Raw genomic sequence first — 20,764 nt, 5'->3', positions numbered from 1 at the left:
GGAAGGATCAAGCTTTGAGGACTTAACTATGCCCAAAAAAAAAATGTCTAAAAGGTTATTAATATTAGAACATATGAAAAAATAAAAAATAAAAAATTAAAGGAACAGGTAAGCATACACTACACATGACAATTAATTGGTAACCATTGTCTTACATACACACCCCTGTAAGCATTTTAGTTTCTACCAATAAAAGCAAAAGAAAAAAAACATAGTGCAACAGGTACAACACTGAAAATCCGATTACTACACCAATTCTATCGAGACAATCCCCTTTCCTTCACTAAAAATGAAATTTAGGGTGCCTTTGGTACTCATTTTGTAGCCACTTCAGCTGGACGTCCTTGTCATCGCAAAGTGCTGCAAACATGTGCCTACCCTACTCTTTTTCCATGAAGTAGAGGGTGTTGAACAGATGAAGGTAATGACCCGAGTGTACCCTGGGAAGACTCAACACCATGTCCAAAATTGCTTTAACCTGAGTAGTTGCTGTGGAAGCAAATGGTGTACGGACATCTCTTGCGCAACTGAACATTTTTTTTTTTTTGATTCTTGCAAATTGGCTTGAAAAGGTGGACACTGGTTGCCAAGCCTTTCCTTTTAGTCACTGTCGGTCCTGCCCTTGACAATGATGGACCTTCAACCTCCATTGCATCAACATTCACAAAGGGTTCACATTGGGGGTCAACAAATTTTGTGCTATCAGCGGAGTCCTAAGACCCTTCGGTGGTTTCCTTTGGCATTTAACCACTTATGCAGAATGCATTTTTCCCTGTTGCAACCATGCCTCCATACATGATGTTCATCAACTCACAATTCGGCAAACGTTTATTTTTGAAGGTTTTTGCATTGGGACATGCCTACATGTGGAGAACTAGTAGTTAGAACACAATAATATAGTTGTAGACAGTAAAGTTTTTCACAATCATGTAAAGTGAACTAACTGCAATCTTTCGGGTCCACCACTCATCACTGGCCTGAAGCAGCCCAGTGCTAGCATCATAACCCAACCCAGTCTCATTGTCAAAACACTCGTTATACTGCCTCTACCCTTTTTTCAGATGATCCCATTTGTTTTTAATTTGCAGGTAAGTCACCACTTTTCCCATGTCACCCAACTGCTGAATCACTGCATCAACCCCAGTTTTGGTCAGAAATCCTCCGTTCCTTTTGCCTTCTAGGACTTGAACAGCACAGAACTCACAAAAAGCTTGTAGTTCCTTAAGGTCTTTCCAGTCAACTTTCGGATCATTACTACCACCGTCCTTCAATTTCTCCTTAACCATTTTGGCTACAACTTTCTTCTATACTTATTGAGGCATTTCAACAAACAGTTCATGTGCATATCATATAATCAGTTAGGCATGCCCACATGAAAAATGTAAAGTAAACTCACATATATCCAAATACAACAGAGGTAGGAAGAGAATTTACATGTGGTATTACACGAAGGATCAAGAAACCCAGATTATAATGTCATGGAAAACACAAAAGAACCACACACAAATGTTGAACACAAACACCACACATAACCGTTGAACAAAAAAAAAAAAAAACCACAGATTGATAAAGCCTCATGGATCACAACATAACCACACCAACAGATGAGAGAGCATGAGAAGTTAGACACAACTTACCCGTGAATGTAGAGACCCACAGTGGCGGCAACGATGTCCCAAGCGGAGAGAAGAATCGCTCGCGCAAAGGAAGAATAGAGGGGGTCTTTTCAGAGAGTTCCGCGTAATGGGTTTTCTTTTATCGTGTGTGCTCTGTTTTGATGGTTTTGTGGTTGGTGGGTAGGTGCAATTCATTGAAAAGGATTCGGACGGAGCATTGAAGACCTTTGAAGACATTCTGCCACGGTAGTTGGGAGAAAAGAAGAAAGCTGAAGAAGAGAAAAAAAGATTCATTGAATAGAGCACACCGTTTTGATCAGATGGAGCTGTACTTGTACAATGATCAAATGGAAGCTGTGCGCACCGTCTCGCACCGTTTTCATCACAGATTGTTGAGCGAAGGCTACATGGACACCCCATGAATAGTACACGCACGCCTTGGAGTTTTTAATGAAACGGTGCGTCTCAAAATTGTTCCAGCTCTTTCAAATTGAATTTTGCTGGCTTTGAAGGTGTCCATGAACAGTACCCAACACGCATTTTTGTTTAATGAAATGGTGCGTTAAGCTTGCGTTTAGCTTTTTTCATTCCTGCGTTTCCCCTCATCATTTTTGTGTCTACTGTACAACATTGGTCCCAGCAATTCACAAACGTAAACGCATCGACGCAGCAATAATCCGGATCCAAATGGTCACTTGACACTGTTTGACAGCCTTTTTGATATATTAAAAGAAAAAAAACTGGTTAAAATAAAATAAAAAAACATTGCAATTAAAAAAACCCTAGCGACACTACAAAATAGAGAAAGCGAAGGAGAAAAAAAAATCTTGTGCCTCACTAAAGATTCGTATGGCCGGCCATTACCATCCCTTTTTGGGTTTTTCAGGTGCGTTCTTCTCTCTCTTCCTCTCTTTCTCTCTATGTGTTTTTGTTGTTTTGATTCGGTTTTGAAACTTTCTTGTGATTTCGGGATAAGTTTCTCCTATTTTCGTGAATTTTCGGAATATTCTAGATCTGTTTTGCGAGTTAAAGCTTTGACTTTGAATGTGTGTGCACGTGATTCTAGGGTTTTGTTATAATCTCCATTTGAAAATTCTTTGAATATATATCTATATATACTAATTTTAGTTTAGGATTTTGTTGGTCTCTGTTACAATTGGCTTAGTTTTGGTAAAAAAATCTATTTTTTGTTCAGGGATTCAAAGTTAAATACGATAAAACGTCCTAGAGGTATTGAGATACGGAGATAGAGGTCGGCGCTACTCCGACGAAAGGTACGCATCAATTCTCTGTGTTCGAACTTGAATTGAAATTTTGATGTTTATTGTCTTTCTGTAGAACTCTAGAATCATGAGAGGCCATCTATAAATTAGTCCGACCTCTTTTTCGAATTTGATCCAAAATAAAATTTTAATTTAATACAAATAAAGATGATATAAACAGAAAAAAAAAATCAAATTTTACATGGATTATTATCAAAGTTAGGGTCTATGGATACCAGGATATAGATGTGTATTTGGTAGTGGGGCTATGGGGGTGGTATTGAAGAGCCTCTCAGCCAATTGCATATCCAAGAAAAAAAATGTACATGCTATGTAATACTACCAATTGCGTCACATTTGTTTCATAATTCATTTCTTCCATCATGCTGATATCTTCTAGACTTCATCCTTGAAATTTATTGTTCATATTCATTGTTCATAGATTTATCATGGTATAAATTACAATTTGTCTTCTTCAATATATCTATATTAAAATTTTTCCCCTACTTAATTACAAAAATCTGCCACGCTTGCAATTAAAAAAAGCATAAATTAAATAACCGGTTAAAAAAAACACTGTTTGACAGCTTTATTTGGTATATTAAAAAAAAACCCGGTTAAAAAAAAACGTTGCAATTAAAAAAACCCTAGCCATCTTTTTTTTATCAGACTGCGCTTAACATCTTCTCTTCCTAAAAGAAAGCGCCTACCAATATTACGACACAGAGAAAGGGAAGGAGGGATAAAAAAAAACTTGTGATCCAATGGAGATTCGTACGGCCAGCCATCGTTATCTGATCTACTACTTTACCTCATCTCTCCTCTGTAACAAAATTCCTCTAAAGGTCAACGTACTCTTTTCTATGCAAAAATTATAATTTCCGGTTTTAAGTACTGGTAACATAAGGGATTTTACCCTTGATTTTAATAGCCAATTTTTTTTTTTTGATAAATAAAAAAGACCCATAAACACCCTATCACTCTCTGTTTCTACCTTACCCAATGTCATCAGAGGCTCATCGGTGTGAAACCCGTCAGAAAAGGGCATTCGACCTCCATTGATGAGTTCACGAGTCGACCCATCGCCTCGGTCTGAGGAACAGCAACCTCATAAGCACAAACAGAGCTCGTCACCATCACCAATGAGTGAGTTTGCACTCGATCGGCCTTACTCGGTGTCATCGGTGACTCCACGGCATGATACCCACCAGAAATAGAGCCATTGACCTCCCTCGCAAGCTCCGTAGGTCGACCTAACACCCCAGTCTGAGCAACAGAGATATTGTGACCTGTTTTGGAGCTTGCCGCCATCACCGACAAGTGGGCTTCAAGTGTTAATGGTCTCGGGTCAGACAAGGAAGAGCTCTCACCAACTTCAAACCTGATTGGGCCTGTAGGCTCTGGGTTCAGCAAGTGTGGAAGGCCCACGAGTGCGTCACAACATGGGTCTAAGCCCAACACAGGCTTTACTTAACCCCGTGAAGCAAACTTCCTCTGATTCCTTTTCACCCTTTTAGAATTCCTCCCACCACCTTTATTAGAAATCCCTGCATCACACCTAAAATGGGCTGAGCCTATCACAGGATTTTTTTGCACCCGTGACCCACTAGAAGGACCCACCACGTGCTCCCTCTGACTCCTTGTGATCCATTTAGAAGTCCTCAGTCCACCTTTATAAGAATTCCATGCTACACTCCTTTTACCTTTCTCATTCACCTCTATGGTCAAGCCTTCTCCTGTCCAGTGAGTATTCCTTCGTTCACATTCTTTTCCAAAAACAGAATCATTCACCTTTGATTTGAAATTCAACGGAAAGCTCCATTTATTTCCTATCGGATCTGTCTCTCCCAAAGTAAATTTCACATCACAGTGCCGAGGATCCATATCTCTTCCTCCTAGAGTCACCGGACTTGGTATGCTCGCCAGCGTATCGCTCAACCTCCTCTGATCAATGACTGGGTTCTGCTTCTCCCCCATATTATCCCCTAATTGCATTTTCCTTTTATCATAGGCATTTAACAGATTTGGCTGATTGCTGCCCCTGACCTGCACTTGATGCCCACGCATCGTATCGGCAAAAGTTTTGAATGCTTGAACCCCTGATTTATCCTTATAAAGCTGAGCTACAAATTTTGACTGACCAGAGCCACCATTCACATAGTTTTCAGGTTCCAACATCTTCCTTAACTCTAACCCAAAAACTCTCCATCCATTCTTAGCTCTACCTTCTGGAATAATGATAGACCTCCTAGACCCGCCAACTTTAAGTTTAGACAATAGAAGGAACAAGTCAAAAGAGTTAGAGCCCCGTTGGAGGGTGTAGGCTACATCACCTTCCCTAAACGAATAAATTTTTTTTGGACTAATCCCAACGACAATCTGTTCTATACTCTTCATCAGCCATTGTGCTGCATTCTTACCCATGAAGACCGACTTCATGAAGTACATACTTCGTTCAAAAATCCTAACAGAAAAATATCGTCCCCCTTCCTCTACCACCAGTTGAAAAAATTTGGATTCAATACATAAACAACGGGAACCACCCATAATAGAAAGATCGACAGAATAAAACCGTAATTTTCTGGCTAATTTGATGTAGCCGGGCCTCAGACCAATAGAACTAACAATCTAACTAAGAGAATTCTTACACATTTTGGAATCAAAAATTGATAAGGAAAAATTAAATGAGTGCAATAGATCCCATATAAAAGTGGAAAACCCAGATCCATACATAGCCAAATTTCAACTTGGATGGTTATAAGTCTGAAAAAAAGCTTAACAAGCGATACAACTTGGTTTGATTTGTTACGATTTAAGTTTTTTGGTTAGGAGAAGTTTTGTTTAATTTATGTAAATAGACGGGTTAGCTTTGGTTTAATCTCTTACCCTATTGTCTTCTTTGGGTTTGCTATCAATTTAGGTATTCGAGATACAGAGATAGAGATCGGTGCAACTTCGTGACTATCATAATCGGAACTAAACACAGATCGATGAAAGGTATGTATCAATTCTCTGTGTTCAAATTTGAATTGAAATTCGAATGGTGATTCTCTTTCTTTAGATGCTTTGTTGTGAATATAAATTCTTACGGCATGGACAAGAATGGCAGAACTCTAGAATTGTGAATTGTATTCTTTCATTATTTATTGCTTTCTTTGAAATAAAAATTTAGAAATAATACTAAATAAAGGTGCACAACGTCATCAGGGACAACCTAAGCCATTAGATGATTTGCATTCACAAATAGCCAATATATTGCTTAAAATTATGTCATTGAATATTTAGGGATTAATTCCTAAAGACTATTGTGTGGTGTACACATTAAAAGCAAAAAAAATATTAGCATAGACAAAACAAACTTGGCTAATTTTTTTGGGGACGGTTTGCTCTCTGTGTTCAACAAGAAAACAAAGAGATTGGGATATAATTGATGTTATCTTGGTTCTTGGATTATATTTTGACTAATTGAAACCAAAATCCTAAACCTTTATCTTTCAGAACTTTGTTTTGTCTGTGTAATGCTGCCAAATCTTTCTTTGTTTTGTATGTGTAACGTTTTTATGTACATATATAGTTTCCTTGCCACCGTCAAATTCAAAGAATCTGCAACTAAAGCCAACCTTCTCTGAAGAGCAAATTTTGAACCCCAGGTAAGAATTTTGATACGCTTTCAATTGAAAACCTACTTACCCTGTTATTATTTACTTTTTGTGTTTTAGGTTGCTATGGCTGAATGGTTGGCCTTTAGTTCGTCGGCCTTAAATGGGTTTTCCAAAAAAACTTTAATTATGTTCACTTTAAGGGCTATGGTTTCTTCTGTTTTATATCTTATTGTGGTAGAAGTCAAACACTTTAGTGGGTTTTCAAACTTGGGCTTCTTTCTCTAGAGGGGGAGGATTCTTTCTTTAATTTTTGGTTATTGGTACTGGATTTACATTACTTTGCTATAATTATTATTATTTTCATACGTGATACGTAGAATTGGATCATGGTTGAATTATAATTGAATTCATAGATTGATGGGTTTAGATAATTCAAATTATTGGACGCATTGAATTTTTATTATCCTATCTGTGTTGTGATTAAAAATAGTATATTTTATATCAAGCTGAATTGCATGGTGTCATTTCTTCAAAGCACTTAGGTTGTCCACCTATTTCAGACCTTTGTACAACCCTTTCAATTTTCAGTTCAAGCCATTGATATCTACACTACCTGCAAGGTCTCTATCTTTTTCCATGTATATGTGTATGTGTGTAAAGAATGTCTTTTTTCTCTATTTATGTGTGTAAGACTCTTTTATGGCTTTTCAATGGGTGGTTTATTCATTTTGGTTGGGATTGTTTAGGTGCTTCCAGTTAGAGTGATTTTTGTAAAGGATGTGCAAAAGCAAGATGCTTGGTAGGAAAGACAATATGAACTTGCGGCTGAGAATTTTGTTTATATAAAACTGTTAGCATTTACATGTATTTCTGTGTGGTTGTCTTTAGAATAAATAGATTACGACTTTGAGAATTTACCTTCTGACTTAAGTGAATTATAAATATTGGGGCCTTGAAGCTTATATCATCATAATTTACCACAAATCAATTGACACTGTACGACCTATTATCTACATATCTTTAAAAGAAAAAGGTTTGTAAAAGGATTTTTTTTTTTAAAATTAAAAAAACAATTTTACCCTGTTTGAATTTTCTCAATGGGTATCACTAAGACTTAGTAAGAAAACCACAAGTATGATAAACCATATGTAAGTTTACTTTAAAATTTGATCTACAGTTTACACTATTGTTTTTATTACATTCCTTTGCGTTATTCTATAGACTCTTACATTCATCATTTTCATTATGTTATGATGTTTAAACATCATTTATTTTTAGGATTGACCTTCTTGCATCAATTTATAGTGGTAGATGATGAATTTTGATAAATGTCAGGTTTTGGGTAGTATACTGTGTGAACTTCCTTTTCTTTTTTTGTAGAAGACGCAGATAATGAGTTGGCAGATTTCAAATCAAGGTTTGACTTTGTTTATCATAAAATCTCATACCCACAAATATGTTCTACCACAATTTTGATGAAATATGTTTCTGTATTTTTAGTTTAATGTTGATGACTTTAGAACCCAAAAAACTAAATCAATGCCATTTGTTATGAACTCAGTTTTTTATTTTTTGGCTTAAAGGTTAATTATTATTTTCTTTAGTTTTTAAATACTTATGAACTCTTTTTTTGTCGATAAGATTCCTCAATTTCCTAATCCCTTCCAAGTGTTTGAAAAAATACTTTAACCAAACGCGTTTGATTGGGTTTTACTGATTTTTGCAGCTTGGTTGGTAAGTGTGTGTGTGTGTATTAGTGTGAATTGTTTTTACAAAATTGTACGGCGGTATTACTAAGAAGAAAATCCTCCTAACATGCAGTTAAATTAAAAAAAAAAATTGTGCTTTTTTCCCCTTCTTTATTCATATATCCTAAAAATTTAGGGAATGCAGGGGTTGTTTAAAAAGAGAAATTACAATTTTACTTATATGAAAAAAAGCAATCAATTAGGCTTTTTAGTCATTTTGATGCTTTACAAGTGATAACTGATGCTCAATTTAATTTTAATTCTATTTAGATGAATCTAAAACAGTACCCTGGATAGCATCAGTAAAACAAGATGCAGGAAGTGGTAGGAAATGAAGCCATAAACTTATTGAACTATTATTAAAGAAAAATATTGATTATGCCCACATTGTTAGCACAGGTCAAATAGCCAATTTGAACTAAACAAATAAAATTGAAGCAATGCAGGGTACACTAATCTATAGTAAAAGAGCAGGAATTTGTTCAGGGTGAGGATATGCCCATGGGCATTGTTAAATAATGAATAATAATCTCCACCAAGTGAAAATATGTCTGAATAGACACAAAGCATCCAGAAACAGGTGAAGTTCGTAGAGCTTGCTACATAGGATTAGACTAGATAGATGCACTACATATGTCTTGGACCTCTTAGTGTCTGTACAATGTTGTTTGCTTCTACTTCTACTGATTCACTAATTCACTAATTGTCTTCGATTAATGTTTTTTATTTGTCCATGGATCTTTATTATTATAGTTTGCTTGAATGTTGATTTTCTTTTTATTTATCTCTTACTTCGTTTTACATTTTGTTCATTTACTCTATTCCTGTTTCAATTGACTTTGATTTGCATGTTTTAGCCAGCTTTTGTCTTTACAAATTGATTTCTTCAGCCAATTCTCCCTTTTACTTATTTCACATCCTTACCGCTACTTTTTGTTATTTGAATTTGAATTAAAATCCGGATGTTTATTCTCTCTCTTTCAATGTTTTGGTCTCAGATTATAATCTTTGTTTTTCCTACTTTACTAACATTGTAATCTTTTCCAAATTGGAATTATTATATTCTTTGATTATTTACTGCCTTCTTTGAAATAGAAAATTAGAGATGATACTAAACAAAGGTGCACAATGTCATCAGGGACAATCTAAGTCATTAGATGGCCTGCAATCATAGGGATAGGTAGTTGGTAAAAGAAAAACTAGCCAAATGATACCTCTACCTCCTTCCAACTGTTAATTTGACACCCATTCTGTTTCACTTCTTTTCTACAGCACCCATACCCAAGGTCAGCATTTTGTTACTTGATGTGTTATACTCTTTATTTTGATGTTTTCTTCTTGATTTATCGTAATCCTATTTTTTTTTTTTTTTGGGTGGCATCATGGGGTTTAGCCCTTGAATATGTGTAGAAAAAAACATGCTCGTCGTTCAATAATGGTTGATTTCTTAGCATTTTATTTTTTTCAATGTTTGTAGGTTTTGCTGTTTTGGGCTGTTCTGAATGCTGCTCCATTCTCTTTCCATTCTCTTTTTTGCAGTTTTATGATTGTCAAAGCCAAATAACTCAAGAAATCAAGGTTCAAAAACCATTGAATTGCTTAAAAGAAGAAAGAAAAGAGAGTATTAGTTTAGCCGAGTGATGTTGGCCTTTTGGAGAACCATTTTTGTATATCTCAGCTTTGTGTAATATATAGAATCCCACAAAAAAAATTTGGAATGGCTTTTTTGTTTGGTATATGAGCATTATTTGCAGATCACTGGATTTGTTGGATAACGGTATTGATTGATTGGAAGTGATAGCTGTTGGGATACGTAAAGCCTTGGAATTTGCCAAGCATTTATCAATATGAGACCAAGAGGTAGAGTATGAAGATAGCTCCATCATTCAAGAACTTAATATGCTTTTTGAAGAGTGAACCTAATATGCTTTAACTCTTTGTCATGCTTTTAGTTGCATTGCATTCTATTGAGGCAATATAGCATACTCAAATCTTGGTATGATACTCTTGAAACAGCAAAATTATCTTCTAATGTTGCATATATTTTACTCTTTTTACAAGGTGGGCAGAGTCACTTCCATGCAACACATACTGTTTATTAAAATTATTTCAAATTGTTTATAATGTAAACTAGACTGTCACTTATATTGTAAACAGTAGGTTTTTCTCTATCGTTATATATAAACTTTACTGATGTTTAGAATGTTCTTATATTACAGATTCATATTGCAATGAACTACAAAACTTTGAAGCAGATATCAGTTAATGTGTGATGCAGTTAACATAGCAAACAACCATGATCTGATCAATATTGCTATGATTTTGGTTGACTAATAGGTAAGTTTAAAAGTTTTTTTTTTAAACAGAAAATAATATTATAAAAAAATGGACACTAACTCACATAAATATACTTGCACACACCTCACTTTTGGACACCTAGGTACTGACACTAGCTAGGACTTCTTTTCTTCTTTCAAACTTTGCTTCACACTACCTTTTTTCTTTTTCCTTCCCAAACCTCATCTTGCTTGACAAACCTTATATTTATCTATTTATACCATATATATTTATCTTACATTTTAAATTGATTCTATAATTCATTATAACATTTGTATATGTCTATTGATTTTTTATGTATAAAAGGTTGTTCTATACAGCCTTTTTAGAATTGTTATAAAATATTGTTTTTGTAATTACAGTCTAACAGTTTAACGTTGGTTTATTTTAACAATCAGTTAAATTATACATGCCTGATAAGAAACTTACCAAAAATTGCCCCCTTCTATATAGAGTATGGATATATACACTTCACATGAAACTATATTTGTGTATACACCAATTTTACTCTATCTTTCTCATATAATATATGCTGATGATGTGCAAGATATCGCAGATTTAGTAATAAGAAGAAGATTACTAATTTTGCAAAAATCTTAGCGTCAAAGAGAAAAATGATGAAGTGTTTGGCTTAGCTGTTTGTGGTTGTGATTTAATTCTTATCAATTATTATATTACTGTTTGAGGGGTCGGTAATGAAATTTCACAATATATGCTTGAACTCACAGAGAAGTGGAAAGTGGGATTTTTTTTTTTCTTGAAAATGGTTTAAGGTACCACTTCCATGTGATTGTAACTAATCAAATAAGAAGCCAAAATAAACAAATTAGTAAAGTCAAAAAATTGACATTACAAGTTTTCCATAGACAACTAATTTGAGCAAAACTGAGATTGGGAAGGTCACGATCCAAATGGCTGAAAGTTGGAAGATTGCCTGCTTCTGAAAACCATCTGCACAGACGTTCAAATCATGCAAACTTGATTTCATTGGAAAGAAGTCTTCATTAAATTTCCAACAGTACAAACAATGCACAAAATGAAGATTTAAAAGGCTGCCAAAAAGTAAATTGGAAGTTAACTGATTGATTGAAGGTCAAAATGTACAAAACCAAGAATTGAGTTGCATAGAGTAGGAAAACTCTTGGGCATTTTTCAAAACTAGGAAATATATCATTAGGGCTGTCCACTATTCGGGTCGGATCGGGTTTGGGCTTAACCCGCATCCGACTCGAACTGATCGAGTGGAGCCATCAGCAACCCGTCGCCAACCAGGAGGAGAATCGGATCGGACTGGTCGAAGCTTCAACGGATGTCAGGCGGATTGGGTCGAGGCTAAAGATCTAGAAAACAACAATAATTTTGGGAGAAAAGATGAAAAACGGCGAAAATCCGTCGAGAAAAGATGAAAAAAGGCTAAAATCCAGCGAGAAAAAATTGCAAAACGGCTTAAATCCAGTGAGATCTTTCCAGATCTAGCGAGATCTCGGCCATTTTAGGCAAGATCTTGGCTAAATCTAGTGAAATCTTGTCGGATTTAGCTAGATCTTATCGAAAAAATCCTAGATTTGCCAGAAAAAATCCCAGATTCACCAGACAATACAACTGGGCCGGTCGATTCGGGTTTCTCGGATTTGAGAGGTGGAGATCCGATGCCCAAACCGCCGATCTCGATTTTTGGAGAATGAAATATGTCGCCGACCGACGGAGCAATCGGTTCGGTCGACGGCAGGTCGGGTCCGGTCGGGTGCTGTGGGTCCTTAGACACCCCTATATATCATACAAAACCATGGTCCTGCAAGATGTGCTGTGGGTCCTTAGACACCGCCGATCTCGATTGTTATTGATTTTTGCAAGACGTACATGTTTGAATGAATAGCTTACATTCTTGAATGATTAACATGTAGATGTTAGTCTAGTGATTTATATTTATGATCAAATAGTATATTAATGCTAGAATTGAAGTATTTTAGTTTCCTATTAAAATCCTTTAATGAAATCTATTCCTAACGAGATTATGATTATTTTTCTAAAAAAAAAAAGAAAAAAAGATTAGGATTATGTTTTCAAGGTGTCTAGCATTATTATGGTTCTTGATCTTGAAAACCTTTAATTTAAAATATCTTGTGGGAGAGAGATACAAGGGTTGGATCTCACGGCCTCCATTGTCTGTTCATAGTAGTATGAAATATATACTTTGTCTTTTCTCTGAGCTTAGCATTCCATGCAAAGAGTATTTATTTCATGGTGCTGCAAGATTGAACTACCGGGTTTATAGTGGTTTGATTAAAGATGTTGTCTTAGCCTTGAGCTTTGCATTCCATGCGGAGGGTGTTTTGTATCATGGTACTACAAAATAAACTTGTTAAAGGAGATGAAATGTGGCTACACATAATTCTAGACAATGGTATACACTAGACTAAGTATTATAGTATCCTCTATGCTGAGCTCTTACAATTATTTCTATGCTAAGGGATATTGAATATGGGATTGGGTTGTCGTTGCATATTTTATATTATAGTTTTATTAAGGTTCCATATTATATGTTTATATGCTAAATTGATAATGTTTAGTTTACTAATTATATTCATGTTTGTTATTTTTAGATTTAAAATCATGGTGTCATTTAGCCTACTTGTTACTATTCTTAATCAAAACAAACTGACTGGATCCAACTATGTTGACTAGAAAAGAAATTTGGACATTGTTCTTACTGCTGAAGAGCACAAATATGTGCTTACTCAACCATGTCCTAGCTTTCCATCATTAGATGCTCTTCTTGAGGAAAAACAACGATATGATCGTTGGCAGAAATCTAATGAGATGGCTAAGTACTATATCCTAGCATCTATTTTAAATGTTCTACAACATCAAATGTAGGATGTAGAACTGGCTTTGAACATAATGATAAGTATGAAGGAGAATTTTGGTGAGCAAGGCTGTTCTGCAAGGCAAGAAAGTATAAGGCAAATTTATAATACCAAAATGGCTGACTGTACTTCAGTAAGGGGGCATTGTCTTAGGATAATCTCCAATTTGAATACATTGAAAGTTTTAGGTACCGATATTGATGGAGAATCCCAAGTGGATATGATACTCCAATCACTACCAAAATCATTCAAGGAATTCAGACTTAACTATAATATGAACAAAAAGATTTATTCATTGTCTGAATTGATGAATGAGTTGGTAGCGGTGGAAGGCATTCTTGGTACTTCTAGCGTTGATGCTAATATGGTTGAAGCTTTTACTTCTCAACCTAAGTCGAAAGGCAAAGGTAAAAAGAAGAAGAAGAAGAAGAAGAAGAAGAAGAAGAAGAAGGACTTCACCAACAAAGATGGTAAACAAGTTGCCTTAGAAGTTGCCAACAAAGAAAAGAAAACTAAAGGAAAGTGTTTCCATTGTGGTGAGAAAGGACAATGGAAGAGGAATTGTCCAATATTTAAAGCTGCCAAGAATAAAGGTATGAAAAGTGATGGAAAAATACATATTTGTATCGCATATAAGTCAGACACAATGGAAAATTAATGGATCTACTTCATTCGCAATTGACAACATGTACTATGTAAGTTTCAGAATTCAAGAACAAGAGAGCGTACCTTGGTGCAGTGAAACTCAAAACAAGAATCATAAGTACTTGGGAATACTTTTAATCTTCACTCCAATTCCACTTAACGCCCAAAAAGTGTGGTTTCTCAATCAATATTCAAAGGAGAATGATAGAGTGTCTCACTCTCACATACACACCATTTTTACAATGATGTCTCTCTTTTTTTACACATAAAAATTCTATATGTTTCTCTCCTTATAACTAATTATCTAATTGGGCTAACCTTTTGGGCCTTTCCAATTTGGCTTTAGTATGTGGCTTGGAGTGGGACCAAAAGGGACTAATAAGACACTAGCTCCAATGGGTCTTGGGCTTTTCTGTCAACTCTTGACAAGTCCAAAGTTACCATTAATTATATTTAATTTCACTATATAAATATAGTTGCACTCTAGGCCTTCTTTATAAATTATATCCTAAAACTTTATTATACATGTAACTCCTTCATAAAATATTCGTAGTAATATCGAGTCATGAATGTAGACTGCCACTTTAAAGTTATTCATCATATATTTATGAAATCCAATTTCATAAATATATACTTTAGTAACTTCTTACTAAAGTGGTTAGGCCTAACTCTCTGAATAACTGAACCCATTAAACTTATCTTAAGAGAATATTTTATATCTCTATTAAGAGACTATGAATTTCATCTTAAGAATATATGTTTCATCAACACTAAATATGGCTGCCCAATATACTGAAGTTTTGACTGTTACTTTAGATCTCACTCCTGATATATCAAAGCAACCTACATTTTATGATCAGGTCCATTATCCTCTCAGGATTAAGAGTTTATGTAAATAGAAGTCGTGAGATTTATTATTCATTTAACAATCATTAGGAGAATAATAAATCTCATAGCGGTCCAGTTCAATATGTCTTAACTCTTAAAACATATCAACACATCAACTAGAAGTCTCCACTTCCATGATCAAGACAAATCATCTTAGTTGATATGTTATAGTCTTCGCAGATGAAATGCCCAATTTCATCACCGACTACGAACTAAAATTCTGAGTTTACAAAGAACTTGTGATTTATATCTTCTATGACTTTTCACATAAATCACATACTATTTATCTCATGGATTATAAGATAATGTCTCATATTCATGTTACCATTATTTTAGATTATAATGAAACAATTTTATCAATCACAATATTAAGTCATACATAATGTCATACATAATATCATACATAGCATCATACAATAGGATTTAAGGGCTCATCCTAACAAAAAGAACATTCCTTCTTGAAATATGTTTAGTATAGAATCCCACAAATTCCTAGTGTGTGGATTCAGGTTGTACTAATCATATCTGCAAATCTTTGCAGGGATTTCAGGAGACCAAAAAGCTGAATGAAGGGGAAATGATTCTTACCATGGCTGATGCGAGTAGGATTCCAGTTGTAGCTTTTGGAGTGTTTAATTTATGTTTTGAATCTAGAGTTTTAATATTGGAAGACTATTTGTATGTACCTAATTTTCGTAGGAATTTGATTTCTGCAACTTATTTAGGTAAACATGGTTATTATGTTATCCTAAAATACAATGTTGTAGTAAAGATGGATAAAATGTTTATTTGTTCAGGCAATATTGTAGATGGTCTTTATATATTAACCCCTGATAAGCATGAATTACACAATTCTGAACTAGATAATAACTCTCATGTAAAATCATTAAAGAGAAAATTTCCTTCTACAAGTGACGCATATCTTTGGCACTTGCATTTGGGTCATATTAATTCAAACAGAATTCAAAGACTTATCAAAGATGGACTCTTAGGGCCTGTGGACTTTGATGGTTTTCCAATTTGTGAATCTTGTTTGAAGGGTAAAATGACCAAACGACCTTTTAATGCAAAAGATAGAAGAGCCTAAGAGTTGCTAGAACTAGTAAATTCAGATGTATGTGGTCCTATGTCAATCCAAGCAAGAGGTGGCTATCAGTATTTCATTACCTTCACTGATGATTACTCTAGATTTGGTTATGTGTACCTAATGAAACATAAGTATGAAGCTTTTGAAAAGTTCAAAGAGTTTAGGGCTGAAGGTGAGAATCAATTAGGTAAACGCATAAAGGCCATTCGATTTGATCGAGGTGGCGAATATCTTCTTGGGGATTTCAAGAATTACTTAACTGAAAATGGGATTATATCCCAGTTGACTGCATCTAGAACTCCACAACAAAATGGTGTAGTAGAAAGAAGGAGTAGGACTCTTTTAGATATGGTTAGATCCATGTTGAGTTATTCGACTCTACCAATTTTCTTTTGGGGATATGCCTTAAGTACTGCAATGTATCTTCTGAATTTAGTACCTTCGAAGTCTATTCCTAAAACACCAGTAGAGTTGTAGACTAGGCGTAAGCCTAGTATGAGACATCTCCATATTTCGGTTGTACAACACGTGTTGAAAGGAATGTTTGACAAGTTATAGTCTAAAACAGAAGTGGTATTCTTTGTAGGGTATCCAAAAGGAACTATTGGAAGTTTATTCTATAGTCATAAGGATAATAAAGTGTTTGTTAATACAAATGACAAATTCTTGGAAAATGACTATATGAATGATTATACTCCTAGAAGTAGAGTTGTTTTGACTAAAATGAATGAACCTGTAGTTGAACAACCAATGGATAAAATTAGGGATAATGTGGGTGTATTAGATACACCACAAGACATTACTGATGAGATGACTAGAACACAGGTGCCTCGTCGTAGTGGGAGAATTGCTTGGCCTCCTATAAGATTTATAGGTTTGGGAGAAACTTATGAAGCTATCTCAGAAAAGGCTGAATCGGATCCCTACACTTATGAAGAGGCAATGAATGATATAGATGCACATCATTGGGTCTAAGCTATGAAATCTGAATTGGATTCTATGTATTCCAATCTTTGGCGACTCGCTAGACCAATTGAGAAGGTCCACAAGGTCCTCATATGAGAAGACAACCACACAGCATTAATGGTGCAACCATCAATAATCTTGTAATTGACAAGTTCCAATGGTCAATTATGAGCTAATCAAACCTCTATTAAAACTTAGGTAGACGTTACTCAAACAGCCAAAAGAGCCATTAAGAGGCCAATGACGGTTACACTAATAATGAGGATCCTATTGGTTATATCAAGGCTATGAATAAGCCACCAAACACTAGAAACAACATAAACAATTCTAAATATACAAAATCATATTTTAATTCTCTAAGAGATATTGAGAACTCTACTGACTTAATCATCGGAGAACCGTTGGCTAATGCCACTTAAGTATTTTTCTCTCTTATCTTTGTAGGGAACGTGACCTCGTCCTAAGCTCTGACGAGGCTATCGACTAACGTCCATTTTTGGCTTCATCAGTTTGGCGCCATCTATGGGGAATGTAGATTTGAATCATACAGATTTTCGTAGCTCTACCGTTCAAACAACGTAATGGATCCAAGTTCATCAACCCACTTGATCCAATGCAAATGACCCAACAGATTCAAACACTAGCAGAAAGTGTTGAAGAATTGACCAAGCAAAATGAGGAGTTGAGGTAGCACCTCTCGCATGAGAATAGAAATATGCCCAATCCTCGACATCGTAATTGAAACAATAATGATGACGAGGGCCATAGCCCCCCAACTAGCCATAGAGAAGAAATTTCTTGACAAACGGAGTGATCCAATTTCAGATAGATAAAGCAACCCAATCGTAATAATGATGAGCTCTTGACAAACATGAGGTAAGAAATGGACAAAATGAAGAATGCTCTGAAGGGAAAATCCACCAAAAACTTATATGGGATGATCAAAAGAACAGATTCACCATTCACCAATGAAGCCTTAGAATGCCCACTCCCACCAAAGTTCAAGCTCCCTTAATTGGAATCTTATGATAGGGATACAAACCCATTAGATCATATAAGATCCTTCAAGACACTGTTGAAACTGCAAATGACCCCTGACGAAGTAATGTGCATATCATTCCCAACAACCTTTAAAGGAGCCGCTGGAGTTTGGTTCGGCAAGCTAGAGTCATCATTAATAGCAAATTTTGACCAATTAAGCTATTCATTTGTTCAACATTTCATCGGGGCTTAGAGGCATAAAAGGCCGACTTTCCATCTACTAACAGTAAAACAATAATAAGGAGAAACCCTAAAAGCCTATGTGAAGGCTTTCAATTGAGAAATTTTGGAAATAGATGAAGCAAATGACCAAGTCCAACTGTGGGCCTTTTAGGCTGGGTTGACTGATTTTATTTTCTCCTTGGCCAAGACTCCACCAACGACAATGAAAGATCTTCGGTTCAAAGCTCAAAAGTACATGAACAGAGTAGATGCATTGACGGCAGAGGGTATAGACGGCAAGCGAAAGATAGATGACCTTGACGAGTCTCAAGACAAAAGGGAAAAAAATGAAAGATCAAATTTGTGTTAAAAACACAAGAGCTGTTTAGACCCCCAATTAAAAAATTACGGCTAGATTACTTTTACTCTAACTTATCTAAGTGTGGAACAAGAATAAATGAGAAGCAATAAACCGATAACAACTCTAGTGCATAAACATGAACAACAAACAACAAAAGTAAAACACAAGAGTAAGGGAAGAAAGATGCAAACACAAGATAACACGTTGATGTGTTATCGAAGAGGAAACCGACAAACTCGGCGAAAAACCTCTCCACCGCCCTCCAAGTGGTAAATCGATCCACTAGAGAATAAATTTGGAGTATATGAATAACAAAAGACTCTCCAACCCTAGTCTACCTAATGTACTTGAGCCCTCCAAGCTTCTGCTACCAATGGACTTCTCGAAGTCATGTCTTCTCTAGCTTTCTAGATCCCGCAATATGCCCGATTGCATCTGCCAAGTCTCACCGGCTTCTTTCGGCAAATCCCCAAAGCTTTCCAATCTCCAAAACACTCTCTACACTCTGAAAAGGTGTGAGTTGTGTTTGGGTACAAATCTCCTCTCAATGTATGGTAATGGGAGAGGGAAGGAGAAGAGGCTAGGATGATTTCTCACTAAGGATTAGTAGTTCTCTCTCTAAAAGATGGGGGTGTGTGTTGTAGAAAACCTACCTAGGGTTTTTCTCTCTGAATGGCCTCCTCTTCACATTTATGGGTAATGAGGGTATATATAGTATGGGTGAAGGGTAAGAAAGTCATACTTAAAAAACCTCCAAGCAAAGAGTTTCGCAGGTATCTCGTGGGAAGGCCTTATTCGCGAGACACTCACAAAATCCTCCAGGCTGGCATGACTCTTTAGTTTCCTACATGTGCTTCTCATGTGCCCTTTTCGCGGGAACCCTTCTCGCGAGTTACTAGCGAGCCAATTGCGAAATTGCACTGATTCTTCATTTCAAGCTTGATTCTTCACCAACTTAATACTAAACCCAATACAATAAAATCCCACAAAATACAAGGGACAAATTAAAGCAAATATAACACTTTTTGTCATGGAATAAAGCCAACATAAAATATAGTTGTAAATCACAACTTTAAAAAAACAAAAAGAAGGATCGCTCCCCTAGTCAAACTTGAAGTGGTTGAAACCTTTGACTTCACTGCCACATAGACGAGATCAAAAGAAGTACTGCTGGTTTCACAAGGATCACAACCATACCACTAAAGAGTGTAGAGATTTGAAAGGGCAAATTGAAGAATTAATATAGAAAGGGAAATTACAAAATTTGTATTAAAAAAAAAGGCCATCATCACTAAGTAGAATAGAAGCCCAAACAAGTAGATGTTAAGAGAGATGAAGAGAAAGATGCTAGGGTCATTGTTGGTGAGATATGAATGATCAATGGGGGATCAATCACTGGGGGTCATTCAAATCTTTGCAAAGAGCCTACCAAAGACAAGTTAACATTATTCACACAGGACACTCAATGACAAAGTATAGAAGGACCGGAGTAGAGGATATCGTGTTTTTAGAACACGATGCCAGAGGAATAAAACAGCCTCATGATGACCCGCTGGTAATTATGCTTGCAATAGAAGATTACAACACTCATCGAGTGCTAGTCGATAACGAAAGCTCGACATATATCATGTATATGGCGGCCTTTCAACAAATGAAGCTCAACCTAAAAGGACTCCATCCTTTCGAGTCTCCCCTGGTTAGTTTTAGTGGAGAACGAGTTTGTCGAAAAAGGATTATTTCCCTATCCATCATAGTTGGAACCTATTCTGCACAGGTAATAAAAAATATCGACTTTCTAATAGTTGATTGCCCATCTTCCTATAATGTCATTTAAGGATGACCAACTCTCAATTACCTGAAAGTTGGTACTTCAACCTACTATCTCAAATTCAAATTTCCAACTGACCACAAGATAGGAGAGATTCGTGAGGATCAGGTGTTAGCTCGAGAGTACTACCAAGCAGTACTTGTAGGGAAAGAAAACCATACCTAGATAGTCGAAGAGGAGAAACAAGAACTTGTGGAAGAGTTAAAAACCGTGGAGCTAGTAAAAGGAGATGCATCCAAAACCTCCAAGACAGGGACAACTCTGCCTTCAACAGTAACAGATGACCTTATATCCTTTTTAAAAGAAAGTTTGGATATGTTTGCTTGAACTCATGAAGTCATGCCAAGCATAGAT

The 20,764-nt window shown here is 35.8% G+C and overlaps 1 pseudogene; it reads right to left on the bottom strand.

Moving 5' to 3' along the window:
• Window positions 1–283: 283 nt before the first annotated feature.
• Window positions 284–1,853, bottom strand: LOC142634298 (L10-interacting MYB domain-containing protein-like; annotated as a pseudogene).
• Between the last annotated feature and the right edge of the window lie 18,911 nt (window positions 1,854–20,764).

Source organism: Castanea sativa, chromosome 5, assembly GCF_040712315.1.
Source record: "Castanea sativa cultivar Marrone di Chiusa Pesio chromosome 5, ASM4071231v1".
Taxonomy (NCBI): domain Eukaryota; kingdom Viridiplantae; phylum Streptophyta; class Magnoliopsida; order Fagales; family Fagaceae; genus Castanea; species Castanea sativa.
The sequence above is the reverse complement of the archived record's forward strand: the minus strand, read 5'-3'. Positions and strand labels throughout refer to the sequence as shown.